This window comes from Anopheles arabiensis, chromosome 2, assembly GCF_016920715.1.
Source record: "Anopheles arabiensis isolate DONGOLA chromosome 2, AaraD3, whole genome shotgun sequence".
Taxonomy (NCBI): Eukaryota; Metazoa; Arthropoda; class Insecta; order Diptera; family Culicidae; genus Anopheles; species Anopheles arabiensis.
The window spans coordinates 80,809,848-80,829,403 of NC_053517.1; the positions used below are offsets into that span (position 1 = coordinate 80,809,848).

General features: G+C 44.4%; 1 protein-coding gene across 33 annotated transcripts in view; it reads left to right on the forward strand.

Annotated features, from left to right (window-relative positions):
• Positions 1-19,556, forward strand: part of LOC120898197 (glutamate-gated chloride channel) — a 118,645-nt gene that overhangs the window by 33,038 nt on the left and 66,051 nt on the right. The window contains exon 3 of one of the 33 annotated variants that reach the window (XM_040303699.1): positions 12,636-12,658. The exons of the other annotated variants lie outside the window; for them this stretch is intronic. The gene's annotated coding sequence lies outside the window, so the exon portion shown is untranslated. The remainder of the gene's footprint in view (positions 1-12,635; positions 12,659-19,556) is intronic. 33 annotated transcript variants of the gene reach the window in all.

The window sequence follows — 19,556 nt, forward strand, 5'->3', positions numbered from 1 at the left end:
TGAAAGCTTTGAAACAATTTTTAATTTAAATTGTTCTGTTTTTTTCTGTATCGATCTTTTAGTGAGAATAATTAAAACAGAGAAATCCGTCATTTGTACATTATACACCATTATGCCCGATACGATTACCGTCATAAAAATAATCTTCCAATTTCCGTACCGCACAAAGTAAATCCTAATTGCCAAAGAAACGAAACGAAACGTGCTCATCGGCGTCTCATCGGCTCTGGATATTCAATTATTGAGCATTCTAAATACCTGTCCATCGTTTCGGCGTGGCTCGTCCACTGACGATGGACGGAGCCATCACATTCTTGCCCTAGATTATTCATGGACATCGATAATTCTCTTTCGAACTGCGTCAGTTCCAGATAAAATCGTTCCATCGTTCCATGTAACGAACGGTCAACTTCGGTGGCATAACTTCGGGCGAAATTTAAATTCCGTACGAAACTTTAGCTACGCAGGATAAATATGGTTCCCGGTATGCTTCGGGCACTCGGGAGCGGTGTGCGTTACAGGACGTTGCACAGGAACGCTTTAAGTTGTCGTTCGCAGGACGTCATGATGGCTACCGACGCCTTCAACGCTTCGCCGGAGTCAACTTTTATCGTATCGTTTGAAGCGTCTGTAGCGGATGGCAATTAAGTTTTATGGATAGCTTAAATTATTAATCCGTACAGGTACAGGGTTTTACCGTGCCTGGGGGAAGAAATCTGGTTGTGTAGTGTTATGAGTGGTTCCTTGCAAGAAATCGATTAAATCTCTTAGCATGAGACTCATGTGCAAGATGACAATGGAAAAGATGGTTTCTCCGTTATGTGCTACAAGAAGCATAAAACTAAGATTACTTTCTGTTAAGCTTATATCCTGAGCAATCCCATGGTACAGTCGTCAACTCGCACGTCTTCATAACATGCCTGTTATGAGTTCAAGCCCCGTATGGACCGTTTCAACCAATACGTTGGACTGACTATTGTGCTATGGATAATCGATTAAGTCACTAAGAGCCAAGTCCGTCCGTTTTCAAGTCCGTTCGTAGAGCCAGGCCTTTACCGGCAACGGTTGTTACGCCAAAGAAGAAGAAGAAGCTTATATTCTAGCCATAGATTAAGTAATCTGATATTCAAACAAAAAATCAATTTCTTTAAATGAACAACTTTTCGATTTTGTTCGATTTTTATCACTTTGAATCGATTATTTTTGGTCAAACCCCCTAAAAAAAAAACCAGAGTAGAAGCTATTTCCGAAACTGTTACCATGCTCACGTAACGTCCAAATGCCGCATACATGGCCACATACGCTGCTCGCTTCTGCCGGACGACCATGGGAATACATTCATTCGCATGACGCTGCAGGCTGCCACCTGGATGGAGCCTTTATTTTTCATTTCCATTCGTCAGTCGTTTGACTCCGATTTGGCCTGGGTCTGCTGCCGTTGCGCCAGCCAGCCCCTCGATGTCAACTGTCTGGCTGCAGGCCCATTTTGTTTTCGGTGCCACGGTACCAAGCAGAAAGGAAGCCTTTGCTTCATCTTGCCACAGGCCTGGCTTGTCGGTCGGTATTGAAACGTAAACTCAACTGCAGTACACGATGGCAAGGGAGCAGTAGAAGCCTCGAACCGAACGACCAGGCTGCTCCATCGTACGACAATCGTGACAGCCACTTCATCATTGTGGAGCAGCGTTCCGTTTCGCGCCGGATCCGTGGTGCTGTGTCTGACTCTGCACGTCTGCACATTTTTACAAACTGTCTGCCACACAAATGGCCACGGTCACCGACCATTTTGCCGGCAGCAAATCGACCATTTTACCACCATCGCTCGGTTCGTTCCGATGCGAGAGGATGTACGGCACGCAAAATGTGTGTGTATGTGTGTTACTTACGGGAGGTTTTCGGCTCCGGAAGTTTGCAAAGAAGTAGCGGATTTTTGCCTCATATTTTCTTGTATTTTTTTTTTTTTGTGTTTTTGAGTAGTAGTTCCTTCGCGAGACCGAAAGGAATGGTGAACTAGATACAGAGAGCAAAAGAAATGTAGAAATGTTTGCCTCACTTACGCCGGTATGACAGTGAGTGATGGAATGGAATTTTTGACAATGCAAAAAGAAGAGAAAACACAGAACCTGCATCGCCGTTAGCAGCCGCTGGACGCATGACCGATGAAAGGATTGGGAAAGGGTTGGACGTTGTTGAATGGGTAAGATAGTTTTGTGGGATTTTCAAACGCACGTCAGTTCTGCTAAACAAGGCGTAATGTTACGAAGAAAAAACCGGGTTGTGTTGAACTACTTCACGCACGAAATAATTTTATGAAAGCAGTTTCACGCTGCTGTAACACAACTTCCCACTTTCTTCCCTTCTTAAAGCTCTCAATTTACTTACAATCTCTCGCCGAAATACTTCAACTAAACCCTTCAAAAATATGCTGTTCCAACAATTTCTTAGATCGTAATTAACAATACACCTATGTGCATTCCTATTCAATGTACCAAAGTCCTGCAGCCATCTTGTAGCTTCGCGGAATGAAATAATTCAACTTGATTTACAAGAAACACTGCCCCGGCGCCATCCTTACGGATTTTTGATTGATTTGTGACCGTTCCGTGCTTCGACTGCGCGAGACAGAGCCAACACGGCGCACGAAAAGTGGCGCGCTCGCGTCGTATCGAGTTTCTTTAAAAGAAGAAAAAACGGCCAAAACAAAACAAACTTACTCACCGAAACCCTCCCCCCCCCCCACCCTTTTACACGGAACACTCAACACACCTTGGCGTAAGAAGGAAAGCAGCGGCAAAGGAAAGCCGGTCGCATAATGTCAAACTTCTCGCTCGATATCGCACGCAAATATGTCATCAAAGACGAGGGGAGATCCCTTTTCCAAGAAAGTGGAGTGGTAAGTGGAGGGTGAGGTCAGGAATTTTGCTCTGAAATAAGAGACGATGAAACGAATCAGCTTGCCGGGTAGAAAGAAAAGGGGGGAGGCAGCGGGCAAAGCAGAGAAAGAGACAGCTTGAGTGGGAAAAGCTTTTTCCCCGAGACATAACGGCCACCGACGTTGGCAGGTGAATTTCAATCGATCGAAACTACTGCCTCGGAAAATGTGATACCTTTACATGCACTCACACTCACCCGCACACACATACACACCCACACGGATCCTCCAGGTTTGTAGCTGTAGCGGAAAAATGTGTTCCACGCCGTGCACGCCGTAAAGTATGCGAAAAGGTGCGTTCTTTTCCGCTTCGCTCTTGTTTTTTTCTTACACGCCTATTGCTTTCCACCCTAATATCCCACCATGGAGTTGGTGGCGGCTAAAGCGGCTGGATATAGTGCTTCCGTCAGTAGCAGCGGAAAACGGTCGCTCGCGCGTGTGTGTCTAAATTCTTCAAATTCTTTGCCGCTTACCTGGCCGCTTTCTATTCCTTTCAAGAACGATGCCCCACAACACAGCGGCACAGGAGGTTGCCCACAGTCAATAGTTTGCCACTGAACTTGTAGCCCCGATGAGCGGGCGCGGCCGAAGGTCACTCGTGTGAGGCTTCTCGTCAGCGCTGACTCACACGCAGTGTCTCATGTGTGTGTGTTTGTGTGTGGATTTGTTGCTGAAGGTACCTCAAGCTAAACTCAAGCAGTGCACAGGGAGACGGTGATACTGCCTCTTCGCTTTCCAGTAGTAGCATGACGACAGCTCGGTGGCGACATTGCGATGGCGAATTGCTTTCGGTAAAAGCCAAAGGGTACCGGGACCGGACCACCAGTGGACGTGGTTCCGGACGCCTGACGTACGTGTGTACCAACATGTAAGCCGGCTATTAATACATTCGCCTCTTTTTTGCTGCACACACTCACACACACACATTGGCAAATAACACCCAAAAGGGGTAAAGGTCGTGCGAGGGGCACATAAGGATATTCTCGCACGACAGCGCACAGTCCGTTAATATTTCTGTCACTTGGTCTGCGTACACTCTTGGGCCGAGGTGTACCGGGGGAACGGGGTTTGGTGTCATATTGGATTATGATGTTCGTCGCTTATTGCGCGCCACACCGTTAGAGGGGGAGGGGCGCATTGGGGCGAGGTGATTGATCGGATCAATAACATCTTTTGCCCTTGCACTTGGGGTTTCTCACTTGCTCTCTTTTGCGCTCGTGTTGAAATGGTTAAACGAAATCCTATTATTGCTCAACATGGCACTATTTTTGTTGTCCGATTTTGTTCGCTTCTTTCACCTAGACCACACACACACACACCAAGTACCACAACCAAGCTCCATTACACATTCCAAACACTCTTTATTCGAGCTGTTTCCGTTGTACGTCGTTGTGTTTCGTTGTTGCTGTTGCTTTTTTATGTTTTTTTGGAAAGTAATTACTTCTGTTGCGTGTACAACATGCAATTCCCCCGGGGGTGGGAAGAGTAGGCGCTGCCAGCAGGAAACCGTTGCTCCTAATTTTTCCTCCCCTGCACAGTTCGTCACTTTCATCAATCTCCTGGGCTATGGCCACTCAGGTCGTTCCTCCTTGCTCTCTCTCTCTCTCTCTCTCTCTCTCTCTTTCTCTCTTTCTCTCTCCTTCTTACCCCATTAAACCTACCTAGCCTAGATGAATGATTTATGAGCACTAACGCCGAACGAGCTTTGCTTGCATCTAGAAGCTATCGGTAGTTGGAAGGGGCGAAAAAGCAGTTCGTTGTGAAGCAGTGGCCAATTTCTGGTCCACGAACGAAACGAAACGGTGAATGAACCGTAGGATTAAGTGGAAATGCTTTCTACTCGTGTCTTGGCGCACCGGCGCTAGTAAGATATTGGTACGATTTTGTTGTGAAGCAGCGAAAAAAAAGAAAGAAATTCTAAATTAAAGGTTTATTGATTGTTATAAAAGAAGTGTTATCCTTTAAGGTGTGTTACAGCAAGCGCTCTTCAACTGCAATACCAAATAAAGTTCATGGAGTTTGCTCTCACAGAAGTTTTGCCAGTTCCTGGTAGCTGTAATGATGTGGAAGAAGGTGCTTGAATAATACTCGACATGAGTTAGATAATGTTACTGTGGGATTTAACTGATTAAAAATTAAGCTTACGATGTTGGGTTAGTTAGAGAACGAATGTTCAAATAAGTATCAGCAGGTCAGAACTGAATTGAATTGCACACTGTTTAAATGCTTCCAACAATTATTTACTTGGACTCGAAAACGGTGCAAGGCTCTTTGTGAGGAGTCAGCGAAAGCTTCTACATTATTAAGGACGGTTCATTTGCGTCCGATATCATAGCGTACCTCTGTTTGAAAATGGCAGTAATTGCTTGCCTGTGGGACAGAAACTGTCTATGCTCAAAGGCATTAGAATCATTTTAGAACGTTACAAATTGAACAGTATTTCATATTTATAACGGCACGACGAAAGCCCACCAGCCCCCGGCAAAACCCGGCGAGCTTTTAAATTATGAACAAAGCGACCGTCCCGCGTTCACTGGGTCCGGCATTCATAAAAAAAAAACACTTGAGTGCAGCCATCATTCCGGCGTTGGCTCCATTCCCATCGATCATCACAGATCGTTCGACGTGTGTCAGTGTGTGTGTGTGTGTGTGTGTGTGTGTGTGTGTGGGAAATGTGTTCGGAAAAGTTTATGAAGGCATCCGGCAAGCCCGAAACACCCCGCCGTGGCACATCATGCGTGGAAGGGAAGCAGAATCGGGGAAACAGATCGGTATGACATATCCTTTCAGTTTTGCCGTTCACCTTTTTCGGGGGCATGAATAAATTACTTCGCTATTTATGACGATTCCATTCCACGCGTAAAACCTGATGCGCGCCCCGCACAGTGGGGGTTGGGGGCTGGGAGGTTTGAAATTTCACTCACACAAAGGGATAATGGCGCGTACTCATCGGGGTCAGTGCATCAAAACTCAAAGCACTGGAGAGCGGCAACCTGTTCAATAAATCGTTACGTCCTTTTTGGGATTGCGTTGTTTTTTTCGCTTTTTTACGCTTTTGCACTACCTCATGGAGCGAACTGCGGAATGTTGATGTTCGAAGCAGAAGAGCGAATTTTCAGGTGCGTCTCGCAACGGCCTATATCACATTCTTCCCTAGAAAGGACTGATGTAGAAAGGAGTGGAAAAGGTGAAATCTAAAATATCATCACCGAAGGAGCGCGTCACCTTGTGCCGCATGTCCGCAGGCCTGTCGCATACGGCCGGCACCATAAAAATAGACACAGGTTTGTGCGCCCGAGCTCCGAAATGTCCTTTTTCCTCGCCGTCTCAAAATCCGAAACCGTCATTTTCAATTCATTCCACCGGTGTTTGTGTGTGGACCCTCCCACGGTGCCACAACGGAGCGATCGTAAAATCGTCCGCTCACCAACAACATCAACAACAACAACCACCACCACCACCAAGAGTTGTTGCGTTTTGTGGATGTGTGTGTGTGTGTGGCCGCTTCAGAACGTTGCGGCACAAACTGTGCACACTGGAAATAGCCTTGCCTGCGATTGGTTATATAGGTCGATAAATATAACGGCCAGTGCGGTCGGCCAATCGATAAATGACATAAAATATTCAACCCCACATGTGTCGGGGTTGCTGTTCGGTTTCAAACTCCCGAAGGAGTTAGGTTCTCGGACGGTTTTTTGTTGTCGTTGTTTTGTTTTTTTTTGCCTCTTTTCGATTAAATCCACCGTTGAGTCCTGCGGTTGAAGAACAAAACCGCCCCGCAGCAGGAAGTCTACATGTTCGCAAATGGGGAAATCGAAACACGGGGCAGGTGGGAAGTGTAGGGATTTGGGAAATCGTTGAATCAGCTAATTCATCTGTCCGGTGTGGTTTTAAACCAATCAGTCGTATAGAAAACAAGGGAAGAACAGGTTGATTGGCTTGATCGAATTTCAGAAAAAGCAATTAACTTATGCTGATGATGCATGCTTCTGTCTTCCATTTTTCAACGTTGAAATAAAGCATGATTACATTCTTCATGCTATGGATTACGATGATAAACATAAAAAGACATATTTAATTCAAAGACCTAAGCAAAGTTGAAACAGGATTTGCTGCTCCCTTGCCGAGGATGAACCCAGCATTTTTCAATCAATGCCCTTTTGCCATCAAAGCGGTGCTTTTTTCACCATTTTTTTTGAAATCACAACAAGCCCTAAACGAATTCTACCCTCCAATCCCGTACCGTAAACCATTAAAGTTTATTATTCGATAATTGATTGCATTTTTCATGGGTGATACGGCCAGCGCCCTAAACAAACCTGGAGCTCAGGCCCGGGGCGGACGCGGCAGACGTTGATTGATGGACGTAATTTGTCTTCCTTGCCGATGAGTTATGGCAAGCTAATTATTTGTTGGATTGCTTCCGGAATCGAATGCTTCCCCGCACGTTTGACCGAGCTGCACAAAAAGGGCAACCTTTTCCGGGTTCATTTTTCACACTCGTTCGATGCGGATTACCGAACTCCGGAACGCTGAGGCGCAATCAAAATTCAACTCATACACAATTTATTTCAATAAAAAAAACCAACCCGATTCCAAATCAACGAGCACTGTAGAGGGATTGGATATGTGTGTATGTGTATTTCTATACGTTGCAACCTGGATCGAGCAAATCCACCACTGGACCGGCGCAGTTGATTGCGAAGTACTAAATAAAATTGAACAAACAAAACATAGCGTACTACCTCATCCCCATCCACTACTGCTCGACGCTTCTTATCTCCGATCGGTTGGTCCCTTCTCTAGAGAGGGAGAGCTTCGGAGGGGATCGGGAAAGCAGCCACTTCCTTGTCGATGCGAATCCGTCCGCCTGCACGTGGCAAGCGAAACGGTGGAATAATAAACTTGTAACGATTCATGAATATTAATTAAGTCACATCGAATGGAAATGAAGCGTAACTGAATCAGTGCGCCCGGGGTGGCGCTCTCTAACGTCCTGGAATGGTGCCATCTTTTTTTTGCTTTTCAATTCGTTTTTTCTTCTTTCAAAGCCATCCTTTGGCATCGGTGCAAGATTAAATATGAAGCAGAAAAGTGGGAGAGGAGGACCTAACGAACGGAGTGATCGTGGCTCCGGGTGGCAGCACTAGGCGACAGCGAGCAGTATTTATTTTGCCCGGCGCGCGAGCGCGGAGTGAAAGCATTAAAATACATGACCCGCGGTGGACGTTGTTGTAGAAACATTACTAACGGCTCATGAATATTGTCACGATCGGGTGGCAAATGGGAAACCGATAATCAATTAATTTGAAATGCGCAAGCAACACAGCACAGCATTAAGGAGAGCGGGTTTTAATCGTAGCGAAGGTTATACGCAAGCGATCGAATTGTTAATGTACAATCTACAAGTCGCTTGTTCGACTGAAAGGAAAACATTAAAAAATATACGATGTATTGAATATTGTTTGCCCTCTTGGCCATATTTGCAATAGGAGGTCGTAAGGAGGTATGTTAAGAAAATCAATTCTGCATTTATGAAAATCTCTATCTGCATACGATATGGGGGTTTCAGGAGTTCTCGTAAATTAACTTTGTGTAATCAGAATTGTAATTGTGTAATCAAACTCAACTGCACCCTTTTCGGACAGTCATATGGGGAATTCATAAAGGATTTGTCAAACAGGGTGCATAATAGTCCAATCACATAGAGCTCAACTCTCTAGAAATAGCCAAGAAAGTGCCCCAAAAATATGAAAACCGCTGAAAAACTCTATGATGGAACTCCAATTTCAATGCAAGTATAATGATCCTTGTAATTGGCAATTCAACTAAAATAAAAGAGACTTCTATAACCAAACAACAACAAACAAATAAATCTTTCACAAAAATAATGCATCGAATTACACGCTTGATCGACTTTCAACCCAATCCATGTGAAAAAATTGCTAAAGTAAACAAAAAGAATAACATATTGAGGAAAAGAAAAAATGCTCAGCAAAGAAAAATTTCATTACTGAACTGTTTTCAACCAACGATGCTTTAGTCGTGGCTTTTCTTTTTCCGCTGGATGCCATGTAATTTCTTCCCAGAAATGAAACTTTTGCCTCACACACACACACACACAATCTTGCAACATCCAAAGATCGAAAACCAAAGCATCAAACCAAAAAGGCTCCCCGTCCGGCAGGGGAAAAGATTCCCCGAAGCTTCGTTTAATCTACTGTACGACAAATTAAGTCTCGCTTCGACCCGGTATTGATCCAGTCTTCAGCGGGCTACGCAAACGCTACATAACCACACGCTTACCAGAGCGCCCTTCATAGCCGTACTGGTTCTTGGTTGCCGTGTGTGTGTGTGTTTGTGTATGGTTTGGTTGGCTAGTTTCTATGTTTCTTACCCGACCGATCCTGTCGAGCGAGAAGTTCGAACCTTTTCCGAACGCCGCTACAGACTCACAGTCATGTGGGGCTACAAATTTAGCGTAATGCTACAAATTCCCCAGCAAAAGACGTCTTATAAATTAAAGAATCAGCCGAACTCTCTCGATAGCAGTTCGAGATAGCTTTTGGGTCCCTCCATACTGCAGCTCTTATTTGCTTGTAATAAATCGGAACGGGACGAGTTTTCCTCCTAGCCAGCCTGCGGTGACTTGACGGTGTGGCGGAGGGATGTCAAATATGAAATCCTGTTTGAAAATTCGCACGGCCAAGTTTTGGTGTCGGTTGGATCGGACGCGTCGGAACGGGGCGAAGAAACTTTTTCACTCCATCCTACCCTACTGCTCTCGATCACCACCCGAGTGTGTGTGTGTGTGTGTATGTCGGAGTGTTGGCCATCGAACTTGATGCAAAGTTTTACCGCATCGAAGATTAAAACTTTTTATTATGCTCCGGACGAGACTTCAGACAGCGGTGGCGCGATTAACGCTCGTTTCCATGTGCGTCCAGCCGGAAAGCCGGGATGTTGGGCTTACAGAAATTACAACTGTGTCTCATTGACAATCCCCCGCAGTTCTTGCTGTGGGGCATTACGAACATGCAGGCTGCAAAATTGTGACAAGCAAATTGGGTGGTGGTGGATAAGTTGGTCGATTGCAGATAATAAGCATAATATCAGTTCGTTAACAAGCTGATTGCAGTGCGCTTCCCCCGAAAGGGGGTGTGATAGACTTTGCAGGAAAGTTTTAATAGAGGTTTTCCTAGCGGGAGAGCACAATTAAAAATTAAATTTAGCAGTTTTTCGAGTTTAAATATCCAAACAAGAACTCAACGCATTCAATTATGGATTGCTGTAAAATCACAAAACCATCAATGCCCGTTCCGGTAGCATCTTTAAATGTTAACTGCTATAGTGTCCTTGTTTCCGCCAAGCGTCATGCCATTCTGAGCTGTCACACCTTCAGCAACATTTCATTATTCATAATTCTGTTCCGCCCTTTACTTTCCGCATAATCTTCCTTTTCTGCGCACCAGCTTATGCGTGCGTGTGTGATTGATGAAAAAGGCAAAACCCCCGGCTCGCTTTACGCTGCAGCCGCAGCAGCGCTAAACCACCGACTTGACAGTAATCGTTGAAAAGTACCGTCGCCAGACAGCTGCCTTTTATAGTAGCAAAACTGTTGAAGACTGCAATGCTCCGTCCGCTGCTCCACTGGACACTCCCACGATTCTTGAGTTGCTGGAAAAGATTAACCAAAGTAAGCGCTTTTGAGCGGGCTATCATTGCTTGCTGCTTCTCCCGTACGTGCGTGTGTGGATTGTGGACCGCCGTGTGCTAAAGCTTTCCAGCAAAGAAGCGGAGCTTAGTGTGTCACGCGTGATGCAGGCTTACTGTGCTGTGGGCACGATCTCTTACGGCAGGTTGGCTGGCTTTAGCTAAATTACGAGGTAGACAGTTTAATTGTTTTCGTCCGGCGTACCGAGAAATTCATTATCGAAAGCAAAATGTGTTATTGAAAACGCTTCCTTTAAAAACGTTTAATGAGTTCTACCGAAAGATTGTTTTATACGGAAACGCTAGAAAACAGCGTTTAAAGTTTAAATTATAAAATGTTAGAAAGCTTTTTTCAATGCTATTCAATTACGCTCATGTGAATTATAGAAACACTCAAAAGCTTTTAAAATCCACAGCAAAACTGCTCCAATTGCACCTTCTCTAAGTAGGTTTGAAACTTACTTTTTCAACTGTCCCCGTTGTGAGTTTAAGTTGAAAATCATTACCAAGTACCAAAACCACTCAGTGCTTGACCCGAATCTCTCCAACTCATCGCCCTCCAATGAAAGGGGGAAACGTACCCCGAAATCCCTTTGGGAACCACTTAAGGGAAAAGAACGGATGTTCAATATTTTCCCACTCACCGGTTCGTCTATGAAGGGAAAAGTACAAAAATACTGTTCATGTGCTTGACTCTGTCGCTGCTAAACTCCGATACAAAACAAAGACTTTGACAAAAGCGTGCAACGCGCCTGTAAGACTGTTTCGGAACTGATATGATTGATAAAGATGGAATATCTTTTCGGCTTAGAAAACAACAACAGCCCGATGACTTCTCAAGAAATCCCACCGTGCATTAATCCCCGCAAACCGGTGAAAAGGCGAAACATACAGGTGAATATGTATGTGTGTGTGTGTGTGTGTGTCTGCTGTGCACGGTTTGGAAAACATGTTTTCTTTCCGCCCGTGTCACGCACGGTGGCGCGTAGAGCGGAAGAGTGTAACAGAGGAAAAGCACAAGGGATAAACAACCACTCACTGTCAACTGAAGAGCTCCGGTCGGTTGGTCGGTTGGCTTGCCGTTGTCCCAGGCTGTTCCTATGCCAGCCGCTGACGCGTTCTAGTTGGTCGAGAGGGGGTTTATATCTTATCCCACTCGATCTTTCGAGCTGAGCTTTCAAGATTTAAACGAAGAGCCTCGTTAAATAGCTGGTAAAAAGTGAAAAGCTCTTCACTCTGCAGAAAGAAGAGAAAGAGTGTGTGTGTGTGTGCGGGAAGTGTTCAACAAACACACCCGCTGGTGCCGCAAAGGCGGGGGTACACAAAATTAGAGTCTGGCGGGTGAGTTCAAGTGCGGCTCGGAAGTGAGAATTTGCGTGAAGATGTATTTGTTTGCTACAATGGTGCAAGGGATAGGGTCGCAGATGGTGGAAGGAAGCTGCCAGAGCGTATAAGGCGAAAGGATTTGCAGTTTTTTTTCCAACAAGATTTATGGTACGTTCTGACGCCTTTCCACCCCCCATTTTATCAAAGCATTTTTGTTTTGTTTTTCGTTTCATGCTGGCAACGTTTCACCAAAATGGATCGAAAAGGGTTAAACTTTCCGATTGCCAATCTACCAGCGAGACATAGTACGCTATGGCTTTGTTAGGGCGTGTGTTTTTTTAGGAGATATTTGTTCTTTTTTGTGCTCGGAGCGGACTGTTTGACAGACCAATGGCCAATTTATAACGCCTTTGGGAGATATCAGTGGATTTTACTAGCGCATCCCGACAAATACCAATGACCCTTTTTTATGATGTTTGTCAACGCGCTTTAATTACGGGACTCCGTGCGGTAGTTTATCAACGGATCCGCTCGGCTAGTTTTAAATGATGAATCTTGTTTTAATGTCATGATTTCCCGAGGGGGGCACTTTTTATTGCCGTTGTGTATCAAACAAAACCATTCCTAACTATGCCACTAAAAGCTCTTTGTTGTTTCTTTCCAGGTTTCATTAACCGTATAAATAAGGTGAGTTTTTTATGTTGTTTATTTACAAATCCTTATAATGTGTTTACTTCATGCTTTGGGGACGCAATTTGGATATTATATCACCAACGTGAAACATAGCAAAGCTTAAAAGTAATAAATTTTTTCGCTTGGTGAATCCGTCTAACTGATAGGGTCAGTGCTGTTCCATATTTTCTTCATTCCAAACTGCTGTCTCTCTCTTTTCGGCGCAGTTTCATCACTAACGCCAATTCTATTGGGTGCTTTTAAAAATTAATAATAGGAACCATTTTATCAACAGCCGGGCGTGTGCAGTCACGATATTTATCACTGCCACACCGTCTGGCAAACGTCTTTCTAATATTACGATTTGTATGTGTGTGTGTGTGCTCTGTTTTTGTGGCATCCTTTGCGCTCTTTTTCTCGTTTGTAACCGCGTCCATCGGACACACCCCGGCGCACGAAACGACCTTAACAAAGAAAAAGCAGGCACCCGGGGCCCCAAGTCTGGGTGTTATAGGTCGCCATTCTTTTCACCAGTTTAGCACACAAAAACACACACACACAGAAGCATCAGCAACCAGCCACCCGTTATTAGAAGCGCCCAGGTTTCAAGAACCGTGAGCCGGATCGTATTGTGGCGGGCTTAAGGGTGGGTCAAGCATCGTCGTCCTCGTCGTCGCAAAAAGAATGTGAAAAACCAAAAAGTTTTCCCACAACAGTGGGCTGTGGAGAGGGGATGGTAGGAGCGGGGAAGTCGATGCATGTCGACAGCGCCCGCTCAACATCCGTCCGGGGCGGGATGGATGGGTGTGAACAAAAGCATAAATTTGATAGCCAACAGTCATAAAACATCATTACGGCTGCGGCAGCGTGGCGGCGACCCGCTGTGGGACACTGGGTTCGTGCGTGAACATCATACAAATTTAAAAAGTTTCGAACGGAGCACAAAAGCGCAGCACACACAGTGGGGCGGAGAAATGAGCAGGGAAAATAGTTGAACCATAGCATAACAATAAGAGAAAATTTGAAGAAAAACAAAACTGTGCAGGGGAAATGGTGATGGGAAATATTGGAAATTATGTTGAACAAAGCATGGTTTATTGGCCTGGCAAAGGATGGCACAATATTGCTGTCTCCAAATTGTGCTTTTGTTTGTGCAGCAGTTGTGTGGCTTATCGATTGTTGTTTAATCGACGGCTCAGGATCTGAACACCAATGTTCAGTTATGTAACTCAAGCTTGATAATACACTCAATTGTGTCGAGTTTGTTATCACTTTCATTGCACTTTTAATTGATGTTGCGTAAGACAATCAAAATCCGGTTATTTTCGATTCAGTGACCAGTTTCTTATCACTGAACTAGGGCGGCTTTTCGTGAAGATAATTCTCGCAATCCTATGCGAAGCGTATTCTATTGCTCAAATAACGCAAACGATCGAGATAAGCTTTACGCTCGGGTTGCAGTATTGATATCAAAGGTAATTCAGAATACGAAGCTTATCTTTTGAGCATACGCATTACCGCACGATCTGATTAATGTAATCTGCTATCAACTCAATTAAGATACTAACATTAGGCACCGCAGTAATGCCGGCTGGAGTCTTCAGGCTGCAAATCTTTCAGTTTCAATCATAACTCGACCGACTCATTTGCATTACAGCAATGAATATAAATTATTATTATGAGATAAACTCGTAAAGTTTTCGTCTTACATCCTTAAATCAATTACCAACGCTGCTGGAAGCTGCTGCCTGTAGTGGGTATCATTTCTCGAGTAATTGGTCTCGTAAAAAAACATGAACTAACTAGTGTACTAATTCATTATCTTCAGCTGTCTCGCCAGCCGCAAAACATAATACTCACCGGTAACATATTGTAACGCTCGATCGCACATCGTTCCCCCTCTACCGTAAGGACCTAGCACCGTCACCGCAGTGGAAGCTCCACCGCCCGTTGTTGCAGCAATATGACTTGCCGAACCGGACACGGGTACAATTAATTCGGCCTCATTTAGCACACTTTGTGACAGCTCATCTCAGCTTACCCCGACAGGGCTACATTTTCCGCCACCTTGGTTAAGGGAAAGCTGCGTGCACAGCGCAGCGCGGATTTTCCTGTCATCGGCACGCTCGCACGGGGGGGGCGGGCAGAGGTGATGTAGTAGGCCAAGAAACAGCAATTACAATTTCACTGACCATTACCCTTGAAAGTTGGCTACCGGGAGAGGGCACAGCAACACTGTTGCCGATATACCAGGCCGTCGGTGCGCTTTGCCAGCGCAGTCGATGGCAGCCGCCGAGTGGGCTAATAAATTACGATAACGATACCGGAAAGATGTATGCCTTGCTGGCGATGGCTTAATCGGGAAGTTAGGACCCGGAAAGGAGTTGCTGGTCGTAAAACATTTCCTATAAAATGGCTCCATGCTGTGTGTGTGTGTGCCGTGCACAAAGCAGAAGGTCCCGAAGGCAAGCTTGAGTGAAATTGAAGCAAGTGTGTAGGATTAGCTTTGAGGAAAAACAACGAGAACGAACCGGCGACCCTAACCTTAATACACAAAAAAATACACGACCATTTCGTGGCTGCACTCAGGGATGTTGCCGGGACGACATATTGACCCAAATGGAGGTCGCACTGCCATTTAGAAAGATAAATTGCCCCATCGATTGTCAGTCGGCAGCGTGTGCCGCACGCACCTTTCCAAGGATCTCTCCAAACTCCTTTGTTCCCGTTTCTTCTCACGCTTCTTACACGTTTTGGAAGCGGTCCCGTGCTTTGCCTGCGATTCAATCGAATCCTCCGCGCCAATCGTCCGCATCGAAAGGCCAACGTGTGAGCGAAGCATACCGATACCCTCTGCCAGAACCTTTTCCCCAGCTCATCAGCATTGCTAGCATTGCTTCCGGAGGTCGGATAAAGTAAGCTTCCCATTTTCCGTCCCGGAAGAAATCCGAAAGACATTAAACAAAGCAATCAAGGGAAAGCGAATGCCAGAAAGAGAAGAGCGCAAAGGGAATGGTGAATCGTATCCTATTTCTGGCGCCGCGTGCTGCACCCGGTGTGACATTCCCGGAAGGACACGAGACATCCGACGACATTACTTTGGAACGGTAGTGCGGCATCCATCTCGTGCGGCCGTCCGCAAGCCGCCGGAGACGATTCGGACGTGATTTCCGTGGCGTGTGTGAGACTCAGCATCCGTTCGTCGATGATCGACTATCTTCAAACTCGTGCATGTGTGTGTGTGAGAGAGGATGGGGGTGATTTGCGGTTAGGGAAATGGTGTCTTCCATATTTGCCATCCTTTCTTTTTCTTTTTCCGCATTTTTTCCCCATTGGTAGGAGACACCCGTTTCCCGTTCATTTTGATTTGATGGTCTCGTAGCCTTCGTATCAAAAGTGAACGCAAGGAAGTGAGATGTACACCCTACCCTCCTACCCTTCTTAGTCCGTCTTTTGATCTGATGTCTGCGTGACTTCCCTCGCTGTCCCGTTGCTCCACTCATCCACCCATCTTCCCGTTCATCCACTTTCCCACTCGAACGGTATCGAACAGCACGTCAATATTCGCTATATTGCCCATTAACATAATCGAATGCGGTTTTCGAGATTATGTTTCACCGTGTACGTGTCGCACCGCGTTCGCCCACTTGTCCCACGACGTGAGAGTGGAGCGTTCGCACCGTGGCCATACGATGATAAAGAAGATATAATTATTGCTCGGTGCCATTTGCTACACGGTGCCGTCCCACAGCATCACGGACGCACAATTGCCTCGTAAACAGGCTATTGGGCCGAAGAAGTTTGTTTAAATTATTCGATCGTTTGGGATCGTTATACGGTCGAGCACCGGTACACGATTATTAGCCGCCAGGCATTAACGCCTGTGCGGATAGCGCCTGTGCGTAATAGCCGTGAAAAATGGTGCAGAAAAACGATCAGTTGTCAACTTCAAGCTGTGAGACATTTTTATGAGTTTTTTTTTATTACGCTTTTTTCATTTTACTCTATGCGTTTGCTGAAAATTGTTGTTTGATAATGTTTACCTGGGATGGAACATAATAGACAACTTTCATAATTGGTTGCTGTTTGCTAGCATAAGTGGTAGGTTTTTGTTTGCTTGAAGCAGACCGGCGAACCTAAATGACATTTATTTGAATTCGATTAAATCTCCAGATTGGCAAACATATTTTTATTTCAAGTAAAAATGATACAGACATATGGAACTTTTAATTGGAAAACTGGATATCAAAATGATGCTACCAATGATGTTGTACAATAAAGATTGTGTTTCGAAAAGTTTAGGTTTAAGAAAAATGGTTTACCAGCATGATAAATGAATTCAGACGTAGGGGAATGCGGGGCAAAATGGACATGTGGGGCGAAATAAGCACCCTCTATTGAAGCATTATTTCACTACAAAGATACTTCCCAATGCTCAAAATGTTTTCATTAGAGAGTTCTATAAACACCATGTAAGTTTCATAACCTTTACATAACAAATAACCAAGATAAATGCAAAATAAGATTTAGTAGCATATTGATGTAATTTTTGCCCCTTCGAAAATAAGCTTAAACTAGGGTCACAGGGATGCTTGGAAGTTTTACATGATATGTTTTTAAAGATGTGATATTTCTAACCAATTTGTCTCAAGAAAGCAAAGGCGTATTTTTACTCATATAACAAAAATTACAAAAATGCTTCACGTGGGGCAAAATGGGCAGATTCTTTTGACATATGGCGCTTAGTGAAGCTATGGTGTTGTATTTGTCGCCACAATAATGGTAACAGGCACAGCTTCAAAAGACTCGATTTTGTAGATTAAAACGTGTAAAAACTGTTTTAATTTTAATAACATATTTTTCGAAGATTTTTAAGGGAAAGTCCAAAATGCACAGCAAAAATACATTTGACGAAACGTGAGCGAAGGCATAGACCATTACCTAAGCGCAGTTGTTGTGGCTCATATTGCCCCAGTGGTTTGACGTTTCACAGTTTGTTTACATATGCCCATTTTGCCCCAGGGCTATACCCATTTTACCCCACATGCCAAAATAGCTTCTCGTAAAACATCAACTTTTATTTTACACTGTTTTCATGTTTTTAAGTAGTTTTCATTCTATGTGGCACTTTTAATCCATAGATAAATGGTGGAGGCATACAATAATGAAAAAAATATTGTGTTTTGTGGCATATTCAAATGAATATTCAGTAAACTGCTTAACATGCCCATTTTTCCCCGCTTTCCCCTAATGCTTAAAAGCTCTATACCTAACATACAGCTGGGTGTGAAATAGTGCTTGCATGCAATTGTGAGTTTCAAGCCTTAAAGATATGTGTTCTTAACACGGAAATCGAATAAAGCTAATTTATAAAAAAACATTCTTCCAAAAATAGCCAAAAACAAATATTCTCACGTCGTAAAAGTCTTCAGACCTTGATGAAACGATACTCTCATGCAGTCATTCATTCAAATAATTTAAAGTACAGTCCTAACATAAAACTATTTGATTTACTGTACTACCAATGAACTAATTTAAAAAAATGTATATCGTAAGCCTGTATGCAAATTGAATACGTTCCTAGAACCCGATGTGTGCCTGAGTTGGTATACTGATTAAACTGTTAAAATAATAGTATGAATCAATCACTTTTGCTTAAATTAACATTAAAATGATTCCATACACGTTTTATTTGGCGTACGTTTATTCAATACCACGTAGCCGGATAATCATTCCTACGTATGGGGGCATGGTCCATTCCGGGCTTGAACCCATTACGGGCGTGTTATTGAGTCATTTGAGTTGACGAATGTACTACGGTACTGCCTCATACTCGTAATCTTCCTCAATTGAATATTAATGCACGAAAAATCTTAATCCACTTTTCTGAAGCATTTGGTTTTTCGCCGCCACAAGTTCAACTCTAGCACCTCCATACTATCACGCTCTTAATTTAGCAAGCCATTTCAAGCAACAGAATTAAATTATTGCAAATATTAACTGCCACTCCCGTTGGGCAGTGATTTCACCCTATCAGTTGCACGCTCCCCACCTCCATCTGCCAGAAATGCTAATGCTGCTTTGTTTCCACTAATTAGCACAAGCGAAATATCGTTAATTACTGAGAAGCAAGCGTACACCGGTGCCTCCCGAAAAACAAGAAAAAACCTCGAAACCGTTAATGATTCTGGAACGGTACCAAGATTTAGGACACTTTTTGCCGGGCACCGACTCGGGTAAGCTGTTCGGGGTGCTTCCCCAGCGGGATCACGCAAAGGTGCTGCTGAATATTAATTATTTCTCTCACCTTCCCTCGCACACCATTTCCACACCCGAGGGTGGTGGTGGCGCTCTGTTTTGCCATCAATCAGCGGGTTGCGGGTTAGGTTGGTAATCCATTTCCGTCGTTGAAAAAGAGTAGCAAAAGCTCACCTATGCCTCCTTCCCTTTTTAATGCTTGTTTTTGCTTTTCACTCCAAACAACGACCTATCGAGACACCCCGTCGAGGTCGAGGTCGTTAAGCTGGTATATCGGAGTTCTCCGGGAAATACAACCCAAAGCCCATCATTATCAAACACGAACCGCGCCGCCGGTTGCTCGTGCGATTTGAAAAGTAAATGTAGTTAGAGCGGATTAATGGCTTCGGAGCGGATCGGAACGTCACGTGAAATGGAGCTTTTCTTATCATGCTGTTTTCTTACTTTCTTCCACTTTCGCTAGCTATCTTTTGTCCACTCTCGACTGGTTTTCGTCGCTTGTTGTTGTGCACAATTTCGACAGTTTACGAATCCGCAATGCGTACAGGTGCGAGCCCCGGGAAAGGGAATTAATTCACTCTTGCGTTTCAAGCCATTCACGGTCGCTCAGAATGCTATGAAAAATGGAAATAAATTAGCTCAGATAAGATTGATT